Source organism: Zalophus californianus, chromosome 5 (genome assembly GCF_009762305.2).
Source record: "Zalophus californianus isolate mZalCal1 chromosome 5, mZalCal1.pri.v2, whole genome shotgun sequence".
NCBI lineage: Eukaryota > Metazoa > Chordata > Mammalia > Carnivora > Otariidae > Zalophus > Zalophus californianus.
This window is the reverse complement of record NC_045599.1, coordinates 67406341-67428791: the sequence shown is the minus strand read 5'-3', so window position 1 is coordinate 67428791 and position 22451 is coordinate 67406341. Positions and strand designations below refer to the sequence as shown.

The 22451-nt window shown below is 36.4% G+C and overlaps 1 long non-coding RNA gene across 3 annotated transcripts in view; it reads left to right on the top strand.

Annotated features, from left to right (window-relative positions):
- Nucleotides 1–22451, top strand: part of LOC113929418 — a 62878-nt gene that overhangs the window by 13932 nt on the left and 26495 nt on the right. For 2 of the 3 annotated variants that reach the window (XR_003522185.2, XR_003522187.2), the window contains exons 3-6: nucleotides 1084–1231; nucleotides 15963–16150; nucleotides 19363–19520; nucleotides 21372–21501. This is a non-coding gene — a long non-coding RNA (uncharacterized LOC113929418). The remainder of the gene's footprint in view (nucleotides 1–1083; nucleotides 1232–15962; nucleotides 16151–19362; nucleotides 19521–21371; nucleotides 21502–22451) is intronic. The other variant, XR_003522186.2, reaches the window with a different exon arrangement.

Below are 22451 nucleotides of genomic sequence, written 5' to 3'. Positions count from 1 at the left end.
ACTCAGGCAATCCTAATTATCCGTGGCAACGTGGCAAGTGTTAACCCTGGGGTGCTTCTCCTCATCACCCGGCAGTCAGAATTCAATGTGTGAATTTGGAATAAAAACTCATTTCGCTCTCACACAACATAATTATGAGGTAAATTTTCTGGAAAAACAATGCACGTAATAGATTCTAAAGTCAAGTGGAAGTGATTTTTAAATTATTTGCTATTTTGGGTTATTCAAAATAACCAAACATTGATTTTATAGCTGTATCATCACATATTTGAAATGAATGAAAGAATAAATGAATTTATATACAGTGAAACATTAGATTGGGGTGGTAGTTGGCTGCAAATAGAAAAGTAGGGCAGTTCAATATGTAAGCTCTCATTTCTAGCATACCTTTATGTTTTAAAATTTATAAATGTTATCTATATAACATATACTTATATATAAAATCAAATGGATTTCAGGCTAGAATGTACCTGACAGATTATCTAGTCCTATCCTTCATCATTATAGGCAGAAATAGTCAGTTTTACCATTAAACGTGTACTCAAACATGTGATCAAAATTATTGTGTAAAGTATGACTAAGGACTTTTAAACCAGAGAGGATGTTGGTTTCACTCAAGGCCACACTATTGGTTTAGGGTGGAACTGGCATGGCTCTTGACTCCTAGGGTAATAGTCTCCTAAGAAGAGTACATTGCCATATCCGTCATTGGGTAACTCAAACCAATTTAGTTAGAACTATTTAAATAGATTATTTCTCTATCAGGTGATTATCTTTATTATTTGAATTACCTTTTCACAGTCTCCTAAAAGCACCTATTAGGAAAGAAAACAAGAAGTTTGGGTCATTTTTCCCAACGTTCTACTTACAGAAATTTAATAAAAATCCTAATATTTGAAGGGAGTAGCCTTCAATTCCAAACCTATCTTTATTCTTTGGCCCACATAACTATGGAGAACTTGTATACTTAACAAAATTATACTGTAAATTCAGCATCCTTAAGTATGTTTAAAATATGCTGTAAGAATTTGTCACTTGTTCATATTTTTTTTGACCAAAAGTGTATGTCTTTATTTGTTTTAGGAACTCTGGAACACACAAGCGACTGTTGACACCTGATTTCTCTTTGGCAGATGACCAGATAGATTCAGCATTAACAATGTGCAGAATATGCCAAATGTGGGGGAAATGACAAATGTGCCAGATGATTTAATATCGAATAAAGATAAAGGTTAACAGAAACAATCTTTTCCTCTTAGTTTGCAAAATAAGTTAAAAATGCTTTTTGCCTTTGCAAAATACTTTACAAAGCATGGCTTTAAAATGAAAAGAGTGGTTTTTATATACGTTCTGTAAAAGCACTATTATACACCTGATAGTCAAAGCAGTTATGCTCAGAATATGTTTAATAGTAAAAGGAGATATTTAAGCCCAACATTTGGGAAAAAAGTAAATAATGAGAATCAGATAACTTCTTCCACTAGCTTGAGCAACCATAATCAAACCTGGGAATGTTTTAGATATGGGCTCCTAACCAGTCTTCTTTGCTCTTGTCACCACAGGGGCCTGGTGGCAGAAGAGGGCAGATGAGCTTGAATGCAACATCATGCTGCTCAGCAAAGCAGACTAGCTATGGCCTCTCTCTACACCCATTTTATATTTTTCTCTTTAATGAGAATATCTTAATAACTGTCTTTTAATTTCAAACATAAGAAATAGCCAATGCAGATAACTTACGAAATGTAGAAAGGCACAAAGGAAAAATGAAAATTTTAAAAACAAAAATCATCACCAATCTGACTACTCAAATATAACCCTGTTAAGATCTGGGTATATCATGACCATTAAGTTATACCAGATATTTTGTTTTTACTTTTCTTATCCAGTTATGTTATAGCCAATTTCTCATTTCAGTATTCTTTGACACCATCCCTTAAATGGTTGCATGCTATTCCATTATATGAATATACTATAACTTAGTTAACCAGTGTCCAATAATTAGAGATCTAGACTTTTATTTTTTGCTATTATTGATAATATGAGCACATTAGTATTCAAACTTTTTTCAAATAAGGATACCATGTAAAGGAAGAGTAAGGGAGTATCATCTATCCTATTTTTATGAATAAAACAGTCATTAGAATAAAGTGTGATAGAAGTTATGAAAAGTATCTTTTGACAGGTTAGCATAGCTTGATATAATATTGAATTAATCATTAAATTAGATCTGGTTTACTAAAAAATGAGTATATATATTTTTAGACTCTGAGTTGTGGTTATACCATGTAAGCATAATATTAGAAAAATCAGTACATTTTCGCAAAGGTTTTTATTGTCAGGGATGGCTGTAAAATTTGTAGTCTTCATTAACAGTCTGTTAAATACAGAAACACTGTGGTTGGGCTTTGAATTAAAGTTAAATGGGCAAAAGTTACAAATCCATATGATCTAAACAGAAGAAACTAATAGGAACCATATCTTGAAGGCAATTTTTGTATCAAACCATATATTTTTAAATATGATGTTGCATTGTTTATTAAAAATGAAGCCTCTGGGAAATTTTGACTAGGAAAAGGAATAAAACTGCCCACCTACAACACCTGTAAATGGTGGCTTAACATAATGATGTGGTAGAGCTGCATTCAGATGTGTATTTAAGGAATAAGGATAAAACTCAAGTAAATACATTTTCTGAGATAGAGTGACACTGGTGAACTGATTTTAACCATGGAATAACTGAATTTGTTAACAAACAAGATTCTTTCTAATGAGTTTATTTTATGTAAAACTATGTCCTGAGCTTTTCTTATCCCCCCCAAAAAACAAGGCTTCTCACTTTACTATCCAATTTTCATGGACATTAAGCTATATGAACTAAACACATGCACACACAAAAAGAGTTTCTGCAAATCTGTAAAACCTTTCTTTACTACCTTGATGAGTTCCACTGAGGTCAATTTATAAACTAAACATTACGAGTGGGGATATTCCCATATTAGAGTTAATGAAATAGGTTAATAATTTCATATTAGTTGCTATTGCTCTTCCGGGCAGGTATATTTCATAGCCAATGACACAAAATCAAGAAATGCATCCATACCAAGAACACATTTTGTTGCTATCTTTTAAGAAAGGAAATATTATTTCTTTTCCCTGGAATTAATTTCTTGATTCACAGCTGTAGTAACTTCCATTTTTCCTTCCCCTGATACAAATTCAACATATATTATGGATCAGAACATAAGCCTTTTGAAAAATCTATATAAACCAGCTGTTTACAAATTTTCTCTTTTTTTGTTCTATTGGTTAGCTGCAGGTGGGTTTTTACATAGACTCAGAAATGCAGAGAGAATTCCCTATAGCCACCTCCAACACACTGTGTCATACAATATTGTAAAAAAGGTAGGTACTGTTTTCAGATCAGATTCTTTGAAGTAGATGCACATTACGATAATCTGATAATAAATACCCAAAGCTGTAAATTGTCACATCTTTGAACACTTTATGCACATTATACAGATCATACAAATAAATTGTGCATTTTGAGATTAACATGACCATTGGATAATGATGTCAGCAGCACTACAGCATTAAAAATATGAAAAAATATTCCTGTTGCATTTACTCTCAATATGGAGATAAAGTGCTAGCATCAATTTAAAAATTCTATATTCTTTGCTACCAGAATACATCTCCATAAATAACCACTGTTTAAGACACTAAAACCCCAGATCAGCATACATATATGAACTTATATATATACATCAAGATAAAGTTATTAAACTCACTGATTTTGCAAAAATTTTAAAATTATAATAATTTCTTTGATTATATGTGTGGTAATTTTTTCCCCAGCCTGTTCCCAATCATTATGCTCTAATCACATAAGTAGAGTTGCATGTGATGCACAGTAAAGCATTAGTTATAAAATCTGAAACAATTCTTATACCTTGATTGTACTGTCATTTAACACAAAAGTAATGCATTCTTTTTTCTCTGTTTCCTGAAAACTACAAAACTACTAGCCCTTAGTACATCTACAGGAAGCAGTATTGGTAATTTTTTAACAAGAAGTATTCCAAACCCATAATAATGTAATTGGAGGGATTTTGTATGAAAAAAAGTAAGGAACTTAATTTCTACAAAGTAATTCTCTTAGATTCTCATTAAACCAAGGCTTACGTAGATATGAAAATGAATAAATGTGTAGATGACCATAGCAACCATGTGGTTTATAACTATCAACCTGGAGTCAGGTAACTTGACTATGAGTTCTAGGTGGAGAAAGGGGGTAAAGGAGTTTATGGATGTTGGTTGTCTATGCTCTGCTGTATCCTGGGTGTTTGTATATCTCCTCTTGGTTCATCCTCATGTCTCTATAAGGCAGATATCATGTGTTTCATTTGACAGTTGTGAAAACAGAAGCTCATTGGTTTCATGCAACTCATTCCTAATAACATTGCTAGGATGGGAGACTGAATTTACAGGCAAGATCCATCCTTGGTCCATTACACCACTCTGGCTCTAACGCTTGAAATTGAACTTTTTTTGCATATTAGTTTCCTCATGTGTGGGGGATGAAAAGAAATACTGCATTACCTATCTCCCAAGGTGTTTTAAGAATCAAATGCAATGTGAAACAACTTCAAAAACTATGTGGAGTGCTCCAAACATAAGACCCAACAGAATAAACAGCTAGGTTTTATTAGCAATAAAAGCCACAACCTGTATTCCACCACAGTTCCTTCTTTTCTTCTTTTCCCATTTGTTCTTCTAGCCCCTGTCCCCCATTTCATTTCTTCCCCTACTAGTGAAAATCCTTTTTGGCAGTTTCAAGTTGCCCAATAAGAGCACTGAACTGAGATGCGAGAATGTACTCTTTCTCTTCCCCTGTTTAGCCTTCATTTTCTTCTGGCTGTTGAGCCAAGCGCTGTTTTCAACTTCAGAGGCCACCACAGTCCTTGGCTGTGGTCCCCTTTCTCCATCGCCAAAGCCAGCAACAGCACACTGAGTGCTTCCCATGTTACCTTTCTCTGCTGCCACGTTTAGGGACTTGTGTGATATGATCGGTCCGGGATAATCTCCCCATCTCAAACCTTAATCACATCTGCAAAATCTCTTTTGCCGTGTAGGTAAAATAGTCACAATTTCCAGTGATTAGAGCATGGAGATCTTTGGGGGACCATTATTCAGCCTGTGACATGGCTCCTAATGACATCATTCAAGCCAAAGAATCAACTATTCCAAAGGCCAGCTCTGTTCCTGAACTTTCCAACTATTGAGAGGAAAAATCCCATTTTTTTAAGATTTTATTTATTCATCTGAGACAGATACAGAGAGAGAGAGAGAGCATGAGCAGGGAGAGAGGCAGAGGGAGAAGCAGGCTCCTTGCTGAGCCAGGAGCCCAATGTGGGACTCGATCCCAGCACTCTGGGATCATGACCTGAGCCGAAGGCAGACGCTTAACCATCTGAGCCACCCAGGCATCCCAAGAAAAATCCCACTTTTTGATCAATGCAGCTTGAGTCAGATATTTTGTCACTTGCAACTTAAAAAGCACTAACTAATACTTAATGTGACTGGAACTCAGGCTTTCTTATCGTGTGTATTTGTATCCTGAAGAGCTGCTATTTCAAAGCATACTCTTTGGGGAATATTGATTTTTTTCCCAACTCCCTGATTTTATAGAGGAAACCAAGACCCCAAAGAAGAAAACCAATTTTCTCAAGATCCCAAACCTGTTCATTTCAGAATCAACAGTGAATCTCCAAATTCCAGCCTCTCACTACAGTGTTTGTATATATGAAAATTTTCGCCTTCACCATGGATGTCTATCTTCCCCTGCAATGACCAACCACCTCAATACCTCCTTTGGTAAAGACTTGCACAGTCCCTCTCTGTGCCCCAACAGGCTACTATCTGGACTTTATTTCCAATTGCAACTTCTGCTTTTCTTTCTAGCTAGAGAAAGTCAATTGAGTACTTGACTGTTGCACTGATTACTCATTCATATTTGTTCTTTTTTTAAACAAAATTACTTAGTTGGCACTAGTAAACTAAGTTGCCATCTATATTTGTTAGACATTAATTAAATCTCCACATGTTAGTATGTCTTTTCTTTTTAAAGAAATGATAGAGGGGCACCTGAGTGGTTCAGTCAGTTAAGCGGCGAACTCTTGATTTCTGCTCAGGTCATGATCTCAGGGTCATGAGATGGAGCCCTGCATCCACAGGGAGTCTGCTTGAGAGTCTCCTCCCTCTGCCCCTCACCCCGCTCACACACTGTCTCTCTAAAAGTAAATAAATCTTAAAAAGAAAGAAATGTTGGAAATCTTTAATAACAATATTGTCATCTTCCTGTAGGCAAGTGTCTGTTACTGTTTTGGTTCCTGATGACCTAGGCCAAGGTGACCTTGTTCAGTTCCTAGTTGGGAAATGTGTCATTTTCTTGGCAAGGATATAAGAATGCACAGTGGAAAAGGATTTCTAATTTCTGAGACTGAGAACAGCTTAGTCTTGCAGCCACTCCTGACTTGCTCAAGAGGTGTCTGCTGTTTGGTTCTGTTGCCAGATATCATCAATGGATTTAAAAAATGAAATAATAAATTAACATTAAATAAACTTAGGACTTTTCAGAGTTAAATTCTGTATTAACTATTACACCAACAAATTTCACTTTATATATTTTGTTTATTTTTTGAAAGGACAGAAGCAAGTACGTGCTACCTGGTGTTTTTCTCTCTTCCTGTCTTCTTTGCTCCTCATACTGCCAACCTGAGTGTATCCTCACATAGGACTCCCTCCCAACCTGGCAAACTCTGAATCCCAAAGCCTCCTTATCATGCTTTCCAGTGACTGTTGAGGGCTATTTCATGGTAAGGTTTGTGGGGTCTAGATCGTCCCACGATGAATGGAGAAGGAAGGGTCGCTCCCTTGAGATCTCTCCAACAAATTGCTGTGCCTTCCATACCCAAGCCAGAACCCACTGTCAGAGTATATTTTTTTTTCTTTGTCTACCCAGTGCTACTGCCTCACTTCCAAAAAAACCAGGTTTTTTTCTTGACATGGAGATGACATGTACAAATTATTGCTGATTTCTGAGACTTCGCTTTTCCCACTGCTGCTAAATTAAAAAAAAAAAAGGTAAGTGTTGTTTTATTTCCATCTGTTTTCAATTTCAGTAGAGATAAAATTGTGTGTGTGTCTACCTATCTATCTTTCTGTCTATCATCTACCTATCTCCTCAGTTAATAAGAGATGAAATCCACAAACTGCTTAAGTTTAAGTTCTTATCCCCTCACCTGCTAACTGCGTGATTCTAAGCAGGTTATTCAGGTTCTGTATTCCTCAGTTATGTCAGCTGTAAAATGAAAATAATAATAATGCCTTCCGCCTGAGTTGTTGTGAGGCTGATGTAAGATAACACACACAGGGTGCTTGGACTAGCATCTGATTTGCAGTAGTGCTCAAGAGGTGTGGGTTATGTGTTGTTGTTACTTAAGAAGCAAGTTCTGTGTCTACTGTGAACCAAGGAAGCAGATAAACTCTAGGTAGAAGCAAAGAGAATAATAATAGAGGAAAAGGTAGATATATGTAGGTTACCAGGAAGAAAACAAAAGAAAGAAGCTTAAGACCACTAATTTTTTCCTCTAAACTACAAGAAGCTGTAGCATGTCCTTACAATAAGCCCCCATCTTTGGGCTTTCCCACATAAGAGGATTAGATTCTGTAGCTGGAGAATGCTAAATTGAGGAATTCTCTGGTTAAGAGGGCTTCCAAGGACTAATTTGGTTACCTCATTACTATATTTAACATTATTTCTATGGGGAATACATTCCAGGTTACAAACAAAACAAACTATAAAAGAACTTTTGAAATGAGACCTATGAGTAAACTAGGAAAGCCAATAGAGTACATTTTTTTTAAAGATTTTATTTATTTATTCATGAGAGACAGAGGGAGAGAGAGAGGGAAAGAGAGAGAGAGAGAAGCAGAGGGAGAAGCAGGATCCCAAGGAGCAGGGAGCCCAATGCAGGACTCGATCCCAGGACCCTGGGATCATGACCTGAGCCGAAGGTAGACACTCAACCATCTGAGCCACCCAGGCGCCCAATAGAGTACATTTTTGTTTGAGGAGGAGAAAGCAATGTAGGTGCCATTTGGATGGTTATGGTCTTGTCACCATCATGCTACCTGTGTTCTGCTTTTTTATATAAAAAAGAAATCAACATGAATTTTAAAATGTTGATTTAATTTCAAACAAGAGTAGAAGTAATGTCTTCACTAAACATTTATAAATGAAATCTTTCATTTGTCTTTTTTATGGAAAAATAAGAACTTCAAAAGAGAATTTTTAAAGTATATAATGAATTTGGCATTATAATGAAATTCAGGAAATATTTCCAATTTTAAAGACGTGAGAAAAGGAGGGAAATCCAGATGATGACTATCAATCATTGCAGAATAATCTGAGGAAATAATTATTCCAAAAGTACAGTTGTAGCTGATAAAAAGTGCTGTATGATGTAAATTGTTGTTCTTTATTTTTTCAGATTTTATTTTTAGAAAAATTATAATTTACTTTTCCTTTGTTAACATATCTTTAAATGTACATGATAGAAAATTAGTATACTTAACAAAGACTTGAGACACCAAAAGTCAATCTTTTTATTTATAATTTTATATAAATAATAAAATGCTATGGAATATTGGGGTAGAATATCTTTTTAAGCCAGTAGCTCATGAGGAGTCTCAATCAATCATTTTTTATATTATTGAAATATGTTTATTCATTATATCCCATTGGGTAGATGCAGATGGCATGGGATAGAGTGTTTCCAGAATAGGAACAATGAATCAACAAACAGCAAGGCCATCATAGGAGAATCCCTTTGCAAAGATGCAATCCCTGTGTTACTCTTTAACAAGGGTTCTTCTACTGTAGTAGACAGCCCCCAAGATGGCCTTCAATGATACTTGTGTTCTGGTATTTACACCCTTCTGTTGATCCCTCCCATACTGAGTGGGGTTGACTTGTATAGCAAACTGGATATTGTGGAAATGACAGAGTATAACTTCTCGGTGTAAGTCATAAACAACATTCAAGATTCTGTCCTCTTTTCTTGTATCACTTGCTCTGGGAGAAGTTAGCTGTTATGTTATGAGGTCACTCAAGAAGCCTGATGATGAGACCCTCATGCCAAGGAACTCTTCAGACTTGAAAAACCCTGAGCGAAACCACCATTTAAACCACTTCTAAAATCCTGCTAAGTGTGGGGAGGTTTGTTACACAGTAAGAGATAACTAACATACTCTGTCTTCAAAACACCTGAATTACGTCATGTGTTTGGCCATGGTTTCTTCCAGCTACTTTTCATACTATTAGTAACATCTGCTAGCTTGCAATGATGCTAGCACTTCATAATGTCTGATGTCTTCCACCAATTTCTAATTACCTATTGGCCATCAGCCTCTATTTCCTCAATTTCTTTGAAGGTTTACAGTTTAACATCTAGCCTGACAGAAAGGTTAGGTGAAATCTCCAGAACAACCATTTGCAATCTTTGGTCATCAGTATTGGTCAAAATTAGTCTCCCGAACTAAATTAATGGTGGAACTAAACAAACAGAAGTACCATAGAGGAAAAACACAGAAAGGCATATGAATGCTCACTGACTGAAAGCTTAGAATGATACCCATCATATATATTGGCTTGTTTGCTATGAGAAAAAAACCGTATGTGCTTATATTTATATTTACATTATATTTGTATCAATCACAATAGGTTGGATTTTGCTGTAATATAGATAAGCCCCCAATCTCAGAGATTTTATAAGATAAAGATTATTTCTTGCTCATTCTACTTATCCATGGGTTTACTTGGAATTTTGCTCCGTATCATCCTCACTTCAGTCCAAGATAAAAGCTATTGGGACATTTCCAGTCACCACGGCAGAGGGAAAAAGCTATAGCAATCTATATTCACTTTTGCTCAAATTCATTGGGCATGGCTAATTTCAAAGAGGAAAAGGAAATATAATTCTGTTGTGTGCACAAGAAGACTATTTGGCCAACAGCACATATGCCACCATGTATATTCAAATTAATATCAAATATTTCTGAGATGAATATACTATAATCAACCAGCACTATATAGGCAGTGCTGTATGAGAAAGACTTATAATGTGACTTTTTCTGACAGAGGTAGGAGGGTGTGAGCTGGCAATAAAACACCGTGGTGAGAGTATAGAAGGACCAAAAACAGTTACAAGGACAATTAACTACATTTTTTTGTTATTTTGTGTATTAAAGACTAAATGTCTAAGAGCGCAGGGAAGAGGAAGGGATAATGGTAACTAAATGTTTGAAGGATCAAAGAGTGAATGGATAAATCAATGAAGCCCTAGCTTTTTGAGTATCTCATTAATGATCCTGGGTGACTCCAAGATCCCAAAGTTGACTCAGTCCCTATAATAGTCTCTGGTTAATTGGCTACCATCCCTAGAATGCTCCGTACAAGGAGTGACCTGGGTCAATCTGGAGTCCTTGAAGTCATGGGAAATTGTGTTTATTCAAGTCTGGACCATATTGAGTTTGGCATATAGTGAGCTTGGATGTTTCTCAACTCTTTGAAGGCCCTTCCCTGTAAGTTGGGGCATTTTCTTCCATTGCAGAATTCACAAGACAGTCATAACCCCAGCCACAGGGGATATTTATCATTAACTCATGAACACGATTACAGGAGCAGTGTATTTTCTTTGTATATTCATATGGCAATTCTTAGTTCATTTCTTTCTTGGTTTCCAATTCTTTAGCTATACTTTCTAGCTTGTTTTCTTAACTTTATCTTTTCACCTTTCTGTTGAATTTTTAATTAAGACTATAAATACATTTTTCAAATTCAAAGTTTATTTTATTTTTCCTTTTTAAACAACATTCTGGTTTTGTTTTTTGGATACAGTATTTTCTCAAATATCTGGAGATATATAACTATAATTTTGAATTTTTTCTCTATTCTTTGGGTAACTATCATTCTTTCTGAGTTTAGATTTTTTTTATTTTTTATTTTTTTTTAAGATTTTATTTATTTGACAGAGAGAGACACAGTGAGAGAGGGAACACAAGCAGGGGGAGTGGGAGAGGGAGAAGCAGGCTTCCAGTGGAGCAGGGAGCCTGATGCGGGGCTCGATCTCAGGACCCTGGAATCATGACCTGAGCTGAAGGCAGACGCTTAAGGACTGAGCCACCCAGGTGCCCCTGAGTTTAGATTTTTTTTGTCTTTATCTTTCATGTTAAAGACTTTCTTCTGTGTCTGGTAATCCTTAGTTACCAATTATATTTTAAGAATGAGACTTTAGAAAGCTGAGTAAAAGATCTGCATGTATTGTCAGAGCTTACTGATGGTAAAGTTCCCTATAGGGGGATTGACTAGTAAGCCAGTATTTTTCTAGGAGAACCCCAAATTTCCCTTTATATGGGTCTTTTCTTGGGGACCATTCAATTTTTTTCGAGAGGTATCTTGAAGTCTCTTACCTAGAAAGGCCTGTTCCTGACTATCAGCATTTTGAGAGCAGAGTCAGAAAAGGGGATGGAGGTTTTACAATTTAGTATTAAACTTTCATTTAACTTAGTCCTGTGTCTTAGCCTCAGCTGCTGCTATGTCTGAAATCTTAAAACTAGGGCCAGTATAGTTAATTTTCTTTGGAGAATAACCTCCTCTTTCCTGCTGGGGAGAGGGTGAAACATAATGTGTGTGTTGGAGATATATATATATATATATATATATATATATATATATATATGTATATATATATACACACACACACACAAATATATATATATATATATATATATATATATTTGTGTGTGTGTGTTTGTGTAGGTGAGGGGTGGGGAGGTTTCATCTTGTCTATATTCACACTTTCTACTACTCCTCTGATTTTCAGCCCTGTACTTCATCCTTGCTTCTATATTCAGCCTCTCAGGACTTTTTGGCCTACCTCCTAGCTGTGTCCCTCTGATCTGCCTACACTTCTCTGTCTGCTTGTTTTCTACATAGTTGCTGAAATCCCATGTCCACTGTTTATTTCTTTCTAATTTTCTTTTCTTGTAGGCAAATACCTTTGTTTTTCTTTTGCTATCATTTTGGCAGAAGTTGTTGAAGGAAGAGATAAGTGCATGTAATTAATTCACCATTTTTAACCAAGAGCTCCTTAGGATTTTTTCTCTAAAGCATCAGGGCAATCAGAACTTTCCACAAGAGCCCTTGATCCTTACATTCTTTTTCTCCCATCATTTTGCAAAGTAGAAAAACAAACTTACTCTTTGATCTAGTAACATGACTGAAAAAATCTAAATAAATAATTGTCTACTACAAAGCATTTTCCTCTTCAGTTGTTTAATAGTACACCCTATGTGCACCCTCCACAATATTATTCTATGATTGCATATTTTGAGATTTTTGAAAGAAGTGTAAAATATTATCAAATAGGTTTAAAATGCTATTGGTCACTGAATAAATGCTATATGGTGTTTAAACTATTTTTTTAAATGGACCACCAAAAGGTAAAAATAGAAAAGAATTTTGTAAGTAACTTGATTTTTTTTTCCTCCCAATCTTTTCCAATTTTTCTGGGACTGTTTAAAACAATTAGTATTTCAAGATATCAAATTTTAGCATTTCTTCATGTATCTGTTTATCAAATTCTCATTTAATAATTGTTCTAATTTATTCTTTTTGCCTGTCATCTCGCTTTGTATCTAAGGTCAAAGCATTGTGTGTATCTAAATACTGATTGCTCTTTTATTTATTTTGTTATAAAAAGGTATTTCCATAAAATATTTAGAAATATTTTTCATGTGTATGTAAATTAGACTATTATCTGATCACAACTGCCAGACTGACACCCTTTCAGAGTAAGTTATTTATGTATACTTTCAAATTTCCTAAAAGACGTCTGAGTTTTTAGCAACTTATAGTTACTAACATCATTGGAAAATATTTTTAGAATACATTCTAGAACATAAGCAAGGTTTCATCTTAGGGAAGTTATAATTTAAAGTATGACTAGACATGAGCGCCTGGGTGGCTTAGTTGGTTAAGCGACTGCTTTCGGCTCAGGTCATGATCCTGGAGTCCCGGGATAGAGTCCTGCATCAGGCTCCCTGCTCAGCAGGGAGTCTGCTTCTCCCTCTAACCCTACCCCCTCTTGGGCTCTCTTTCTCACTCTCTCTCTCTCAAATAAATAAATAAAATCTTTAAAAAAAAATAAAGTATGACTAGACAAATAAACATACAACAATATAAGGAATTGCTGAGATGAGGAAGGAATGTTCTCAGAAGTAGAAAACAATTGAAAGGCAACAAGTGAGGATGTAAAAAGGGGTTCACCAAGCTGGTTGCCACTTCCCTTAGCGATGGGACTGTCAGCTGAGAAAACGCTAACAATGGAAAACTGAATGTCTCCCATTGCAATAGTTGATCATTTCCTCCCACTCTTTGACCCAGAAAAGCAAAGCAAATTAAAGCAGACAGGAAATGAAAAGGTGATCGTTCTAGTGGTGGGACTGCTTTCCTTGGCCAGGGAACCTAGGTAAACTCTCACTCATTTTTTTTTTTCATCTCTGAAGTAAGGCTGGTGAATTATATTGGTTAACACTTTCAGCACATCACTACCATCATGAATACTTAGTGTTAAATGACTTAGCCAAAAGGTAAAGAAAAACTTAGCCCAAATGAAATGAATCCATTTCACAATAAAACATGGATTTCCATTTCCAATAAACCTAAGTCACTACAATAGGATCAGGTAACATTATCAGCATACAGCTAGATCACCTATTATTCTAGAGTCTAGATTGAGGAAATCCAGACAGTCCCCAGGCTCTTAGTTCAGGATGCTTTTGATTTAATAACAAATCAGAGTTTCAAATTTCAAGAGAAAGTGTGTATGATATAATAAATTGGTTATAATATTGGGCAAAGAAAAGATTTGTTCTGATTGATAACTATTTTCATGCTTTGGCTCTAATATTTATCATAAAATGCTGATATTTTGTAATATTGTACCTAAAGTTTTGCTTCCAAAGTTGTGTTAAAGACTGAAAAGATAGAATCAAATGAGTATGTAAAAGGAAGCACACTAAGGGGTGATAAAAAGTAAGAATAGTCTGTGTGAAAGGCAGTGTCTCATCTATTTATTAATAATGCTATGAGTTTAGGACTTCAGGAGCAAGATAACTAGAATTTGAGATTCTGCTCCTGAATATATAAGCACAATCACAATGAAGTACAGAACTGGGATTCGGATGCAGAGTTCCCAGTGTTTTCCACACTGCAGTATTAGGCAACTACCTGACTGGGGATCCCCTCCCCTTCCCCACTCACATGGGCACACACAAAGGAACAGTTGGAAACAGAGCAGGGCTGCCAGCGTCCCACAAATAGGATGGCAGATTTCCCAAGAATTGCACTTAGGGTTAGAGGAAACCAAGGATGGAGAATGCCTTAAAAAAAAATCCACAAAGAGATATCTGACCCTAACCTCAGCTACAGGAGCTGGAGAGAAGAGAAACAAAGACCTAGTTATACAGACGACATTAAAACAAACACATGTACAACATTGATAAGCATTTTGCTTAAAGGGAGAAAAGAACAGGAAGGGCTGAAAGTCTCCACACAAACCAATCTGTTTGATGAAACATATTTCCTTTTTTTCTTCTGCTCTCCTCTATAAGACAGTGTACAAAGTGCTCATTTATATTTTCTTTGTTTTCATCCCAAAGCTAGAAGATCAAAGAGTTAATAAAACCTCCTTGCTATAGAAGGTCATTACAAAACTAAATGCAGCAATTCAAAGTGGAAAATAGAATGAATGCCAAGGAGATGTTTAACGAAGTAACATTCTACATGTATTCTTTGAAGAACATTTGCAGACTCGTTTGATTGCTTTAGAGCGCGCAGGGCACAATGTGTCCTGCACAGAGCTAACAGTGATGGTTGCGTTCTGTGGTCCTGCGGCCAAGCCACTTGGAATCACAAGTATATTTGATAAAGAATTACCTAATATAGTGGAAATAGTCATGAGTATTTTACATAGCAAAATGGTATTAAAACCTTCCACCTTTAGGCCTAATTAAATGTTCAAACATAAGACATGAGTCTGTTCATTTGAAAAATAATTTGAAGCACTATTTTCCCAAGAACTGACAAAGTTGGATTGCAAGATAAGGGATCAGCTTGATGTTTCCCCTTAGCCATTGAGATCCTTCTTTTTTTTCTCTTTTTCTTCTTTTTGTCATTTTTTAGTGCTGACATCCTTAGAATGGGACCAAATACAGAATATAGAGAGAGACCCTGGGAAATTGTCAATATTACCATATTGATTTATTTGAAAGAGACAGGCTGGTATGTCACACTTGCCTTTCAATGTGACGTTGGAATTCGCTATTTATTGTAGCCTTTGAGTCCTGACATTGGGACCCATTAGGTTTTTTCCCTAGAAAAGACACAGAACAGTCTAGAACATCAGAAATTGCCAGCCTGCTCATGGAGCCATGGCTATATGGCAACACGGAGGCCAATGACAGAGGTTATGTAGAGTCTCTGAGGTATAATCAAACTTTTTTTTTTTTTACTGTTGGAAAACTTGGGAAAACAGGTTGTTTTTATTTTCAAGAAGAGGAAGTTGTTATCTAGGATAATTTGGGGGATGGATTGGAAAACTGGCAAACAGGTGTTCAGATAATGATTCCACTCAGAAGAGGAGTATAATTAAATAACAACACAGGAATATAAAGATATCTGAGATTAAGTTTAAGCAATTAAACTTTTTAATTATTTGGAGCAAATAATTGACCTATTTCACTGTAAAATGAAACTTTTGAAGTACCGTTGAATGTTGTGCTGATGCCAATAGTCTCTCTCTTTCTCTCTCTCTTTTTTTTTTTCCTTTTTGCATCAGTGATGCATGTCACCTTCCTGCAAGGCAACCAGTTTGCAGATCTGGCCAGAGGGAAAATTACTGGGCAACAGAATGAAAAGGAGGCATAAGTCAGCCCAGCTCTCTGAACCCTAGAAAAGGCAACTTCCCTCCAGCTCATGAAAGAGGACGATTGTGCTCAGTACCACTTATCCGGTGCCAACAATCTGGTAAGCCCTCTATTCAGTGCTACACCAAGGCTATAGCAAGGTGACCCAGAGTTTCGGGCTGAGGTCAGGGAAAGGTCGCTGCCTGAAAAATGGAACTAGTCAAAAGGAAAGAATCCTAGGAATGGGTGAGGTTAGTCACCCACAAAAGTAGCCCAATCCACGAAATGGCATAGAAAAGCATTTTTTATGGACTCTAAACTTCTAACTCTTTTAAGTAATTCTTCTGGCCCTTGCAAGCTGGTGCTAGAATGCTAGGACGTATGCTGACAGGAATCAGCATTCTGTCCCTAAAAATCCTATAGACTTCCTCCATTTCTTCATTTCTGCTTTTTCCATTTCTTCACTTCCCTCCTCCTTTCTTTTTCCCTTTCTAGCGCCACCACCCCAAGCTTTGAAACTGAAGGCTAGGCACTGGGTGTGAAGACACCATCACCCTGTTATTTGAAACCCTCTCTGAAGCTAGTCAGCTTTCCCTTCCCCAACATCTTCCTGGTGGCTCCCTGTGAAGGCAGTGTCAAATACATGCCTACATGATGCCTTAGTTGCTCATGGTATGCTGTGAGTACCCGTTTTAAATAAGCCCTTTCCAGGTAAAAGGAACCTTAATGTTTGGAATAATTATTTGTCCTTTCAGAGTTTTCCTTACCTCATGAGATGCCTATGAGTGCTTATAGGGGCATGTTTGAGCCAAGGCTATCAGGATGAAGGAACATGGGCTTAGGGTTACTTATTTTCAGGTTTCAGGAAAAAAAAAAAAAAACAAAGAAAGAAAAGGCATTTCTTTCCCTGGATGGCAAAATGAGAACATTTTACAAATAAACCCATAAATAAAACTTTATCACTTTAAAGATCTGAAAAGACTAGGTGTACTTTGAAAAGGAGTTTTATGTTAGAGAGGTAGCCAGAAGCTGATATGCATAACTAAAATGTTTACTATTCATCTGCTTTCTTTTTCTAGGAAATCCCCAAATCATAAAGTAAGAAAGTATTTGATTACTTCTCTTTAGTGTGTAGAAGGATGGAGAGAGAAATTTCAAGTTCTTTTTGTTTTATATTTGTTGTCAAGAATTCATATAAGAAAGTCAATTTTATACAAGATAATTTCACAAAATTACTTTTAAGAGAGTCAATTTCCATAGATCAGTTTCAGTAGGTCATATAAGTCTTTTAATATGAGCGCCTTAGTTTTATTAGTACATTATAAATTATTTATCTTGAAAAAAATACATTAAAAACAGAATTAGAATGTCTTTGGTTTATATAGCTCACAGTATTAAGTTAAAAGAGTATAATACATGTTATACAAAGAGAAATGTAACTGTGGCCTAAAAGAACATTTTTGAGTCGGTTTCACATTAAACATTGAATAGAAAAGTTGACTTATCTTAAAATAAAGCAAGACACTATATCACTCTGCTATAAGCAAATGTTTCGTTTGTAAATAAGGATGAACTGACAGTGCTTGAAAGTGTAGTTCATCAAAATCACAACAAGAAACCAAATATTATGAATGTGTAAAATTCCATGTTTATTTAATATCCATTACATAGCCGGTTCATTGAAACCAGACTTTGTAAAGACAAATAACATTTCTGATGAACATAAACAATATCATATAGTTGAAATTCATCCTGTATTTTCACATGAGTAAAGATGTCATTATGCAAGAGTTTCAACAATAAAGACCTTGCTGTGAATTGACATGGCATCTCTCAATGCTTCAAAGCGGCACCGGCCTCCATCACCTCAAGAGGAGACATGAGTGGCTCTGTGTCAGGGAGCTCAGTGACGGGCAGGTCCACACCCAAGTGTCATGGACTCTTTCCCCAATATCTGAGCTGGTGTCCAGTGTGGTCTGTGTCATTGGTACCTTCTCAGAGGACATATCCAAAGCTCAGGATGGGTATTCCTAGGACCACAAAAAAACAAAGCAGAAAACCAGTGGCAATATGCAGATAATGTAAAAAGGCTCACTCTGGTCAAGGAGCAGTATCAGTATTACATTTCATAATATCAGTGATTATTATCTTTATAGTTGCTCATATTTATTGAAGTTCACTATGTGCCAGGTGTTATGTTAAGCACTTAACATTCACTATTGTAGAAAATGGTCACAAGAACACTTTAAAGCTAAGCTAGACAGATGTCAAGAAACTCTGGGGGCACCTAGGTGGCTCAGTCGGTTAAGCATCTGCCTTTGGCTCAAGTCATGATCCCAGGGTCCTGGGATTGAGCCCCATGTCAGGCTCCCTGCTCAGTGGGGAGCCTGCTTCTCCCTCTCCTTCTGCCCTTCTCTCTGCTCATGCTCTCTGTCTCTGTCTCTCTCTCAAATAAATAAATAAAATCTTAAAAAAAATAAAAAAGAGAAACTTGAATGCAGTTTCACAGTAAATAGTAGAACCAGAATGCCCTTTGCGACACCCAAAGATGGCTCAGAGAAGAGCAGTAGCTTCCAGTGTTCGACATTGTAGATGAGCTGATAAACTTCCTCAAAGCCATTTGTAGCCCTTTTCCACCTTGCTTTTCTCTCTTATGGAGGCTGGAAAACTAAAATTCCTAACATTCTAAAAAAACCTCTTTTTGTCTCTCTGATAATATTTTTTCTTCTAATTTTTACATTCCAAACCACAACAGAGTTCTTTCTCCTAGGAGTGACCATGTGATAGATTCTGACTGAGATGTAAGGTGAAGTTGCTAGCGGGGTTTCTCAGAATGTTTTCTTAAAAAGAGACAAATTCAGTTGTACAGCAGATCTCTAGCTAAGAGGATAGACTTCATGGCAAGTGTTCTATGCTCACACACAAACAAGCACACAGACACACACACACATGCACACACACAGTGAGAAAAACAGATTTCTGATTCCTTCACCCCTCCACCCTTCTTCTTTACCTATCCTAGATTATATATATCCTCAGATTGGTTGATACATAAAAGAAAAAAAATCCTTCTGGTGAGCCATGTTAATTTGATACTTGTGGCTGATTATACTGATTACCTAAAACTGCTTTATAAAGTTTTGTGACTTATTGGGGGCTGGGAACAATAATCACCAATATTTGTTAAATAAAAAGATAAATGATTGAACTATATATCTTAATTGAGGTATGTTCTGTACCGTATTTCTACAATTAAATTAATGTTGGGTGAATTGCCTTTTATTTGAATATTAAACACTAGCACATCTGAAATGGCTATCAATTCTTTTGTAGATTAAAAAATAAGATAAGCCCTCTGGGCAATGTGCACAGAAAAAATAGCTATACCCCTGATCAGAAGGTTCCAAAGTCTAGAATTGAGCTCGTTGTTGTGCCCAACAGAAAAGGAAAGAAGAAAATCAAGGAGCGAAAAGAAGACATTTCTGGAGAAGGTAAAATACTCAGATTTTTTTTTTTAATCTGTTAAATTGAACAAAACCCACTTTCTAACCCCAGTTCCCCTGTTAATGATTGGAATTCCATTTCCAGCACTTACTGGGTGTGTGATCTTAGATAAGGTTGTTTTCAAATATAAAGTCTAAATTTTGCAGCCCTCCTCATAGGATTGTTTTTAGGATTAACTAAAACCATGAACATAAATTGGTACTGTGCCTGACACATAGAATACAGTTAACAGATTTTAATTCTCCCTGCTACCCAGTTCCCCATCACCCATCCCCTTTGACAGAAAGATGACTTCACAGGCTTTTGTCTAATTTCTGAAAGCATTTTTTTTCTTTCTTCATAGCTCAGTCACCATACAAAGACAACATTTGGTTGAACATAGATATTAGTGAAAGAAATGGCTCCAACTAGGATGTAAGCTTCCTGAAGACAGTAACCAATGTTTTGCAATTGCTAACCAATGTTAGCAATGTTTACATTCTTCAAAAATTTGAATTTCTAAGTACTTTCCAGTTAGGATAGCTAAAGAGAAGATAATTTTTGAGCCCCCCATATTACCATTTAATGATTTATTAATCCAAATGACTCATCTTTGTCAAGGTGTAATCTTGTCAGCATTTACTACCCATTAAGCACATTGCTTGAGGACCTATAAAGTAATTGTGAACAAAGGTAAACCCATTTTGTCAATAATAATAGGAAGGAATGAAAAACCAAAAAAATATCTATAGTATAATGGTTGTTTACTGTGAACTGTTCCCTATGCTAGGATCCTTGATACATTATCATAATCCTCTCCACAACTATGCAGAATGAGTGTCATTAACCCCATATTAGGAAAGGAAAACCAAGGGTTAAAGACTTGACTGGCACTAACTAGTAAGTGAACTCAGAGTGACTTAACCACAGTTTGACTTCAGATCTCTCATATTCCAATGTTTGAGCTCTTTGCACTTTATCTACTGCATCCCAGAAGACATGCAGGTTATGAATTTCTGGAAAAATGAAAAAAAGTCAAGGAAATCATACATCTAGTTTGGTAGAAAACAAGGTTTGGGGACCTTAGTTATTCAGATCTATAACATCAAAATTATTTATTGCTAATTAAAACCAATAATGTCTAGTATTACTGTTATACAAAGATCTCTTTTAATCTTCACAACAGTTCTGTGAGGTAGATGTTATTACCTCCTCATCTGAATAGATGTTGAAATTCAGAGAGAGCAATGGCTTTTCCAGGAAGCAGATCTTGGGCCCACACCCTCACCCCATCATAGTCCAGAGTTCTTTCCACTATACCACCACATTCTGCCTGCCATGCTACTTTGCCTGAATTTCAATGAAAAAAGGACCACAGAAGGTACGGTGACGTGGAATAAACATCATATTTGGCCCTTCTTCCTTCTATTATCTAAAATGGTTTTTGCTGAACAAGGCTTTTTTTTTTTTTTTTTTAAACAGGGTGTGTTCATAGAAGGCATTCTGATACACTATGGATTCAATACAGCAAGTCTTCCCACTGAGCATGGTTGGGCAAATATTAGAGTGATTTTCTGAAGATCTTTAGTTCGTGTTTGATTTTCAGATGTCCTTTTCCTTCTCCTTAACATCTGTTTTCAAATGAGCAGTGAAGAATCACTTTAAGAGCTAGAATAGCTCTGGAATATTTAACAGATGCTGGAGCTCATGTCTAGGATACCAGTTCAGATCCAAAGAAATAATATGGTTTTCTCCTCTTCTAACCTATGACTTAAAGCAGTAGGAGCAGACCACTATCTTTAAACTAGTAAAGTAGTATATTGTACCATAAAACCATTCTTTCCTATTTTGATTTAAAGGTGCTGGTGAGGAATCAGCTAAGATTGTTACCACTGAGAACTAGCACAGCAGTAACCACCATTCACTCCAGTGACCCCTGGTGTGTCTCTTGTGCTTGTAGAAGTGGGACAGCTGGATATAAGCAACCAGGTGAGATGGGAGAGCATATATTCCTTTAAAAAATCTTTTTGAATTTGGGAAAGATGGATTTAGGGTGAACAGCAAAAATTAGCTGACAGCTAGAAGTAGCTGACAAAGAAGAAAGACTATGATCCAAGTTTGGACTAAATTAGAATGATCAGAAAGAAAGCCCAAATGAGTCAAAGCTAAACACTGGAAGGAAAAAGATTCAAATGCCAAACATATCAACCTTGAAGACCAGAGGACTCTGGGCAGTAGTGACCCTTGGAGAGCTCTGCATGCCCAGGTAGTCTTCATTAACTTTTTGATGATCTTTAAGTGTTAAAAACATTGTCTTCAGGTATTATTAAGGAAAGATGCCCGAATCAGGAAGATTCAATTATAGATAATATTCTGGTTCCTGGGATGGACCAAAGATGTAAAGGTGTCCTTCACAAACTGGCACTTCCAAAGTCTTCTTTCTGTTTGTGCCATACATTACATAGTTCTCTCTTTTTTTTAAAAAAAAGATTTTGTTTATTTATTTGACAGAGAGAGAGACAGTGAGAGAGGGAACACAAGCAGGGGGAGTGGGAGAGAGAGAAGCAGGCCTCCTGCTGAGCAGGGAGCCTGATGCGGGGCTCGATCCCAGGACCCTGGAATCATGACCTGAGCCGAGGGCAAACACTTAACGACTGAGCCACTCAGGTGCCCCACATAGTTCTCATTTTATTCCTTCTTGAACCCTTATTTCCTATTGTGATATGCCATATTAGCAGAAGTAAACACTTTGTTTCACTCTTCTCTCTAACAAATATATATTAATTTAATCTTCACAACAAACCTCTGAGATGGGATCTATTATCCCCATTTTACAGATGAGGAAACTGCACGGAGAGGTCTGGCAAGTTCCCAAAGTCATGCAGGTAGTTAGTGAAACCAGGCCATCTTCTTCAAGTCCTTGCTCTTAATTGATGCAC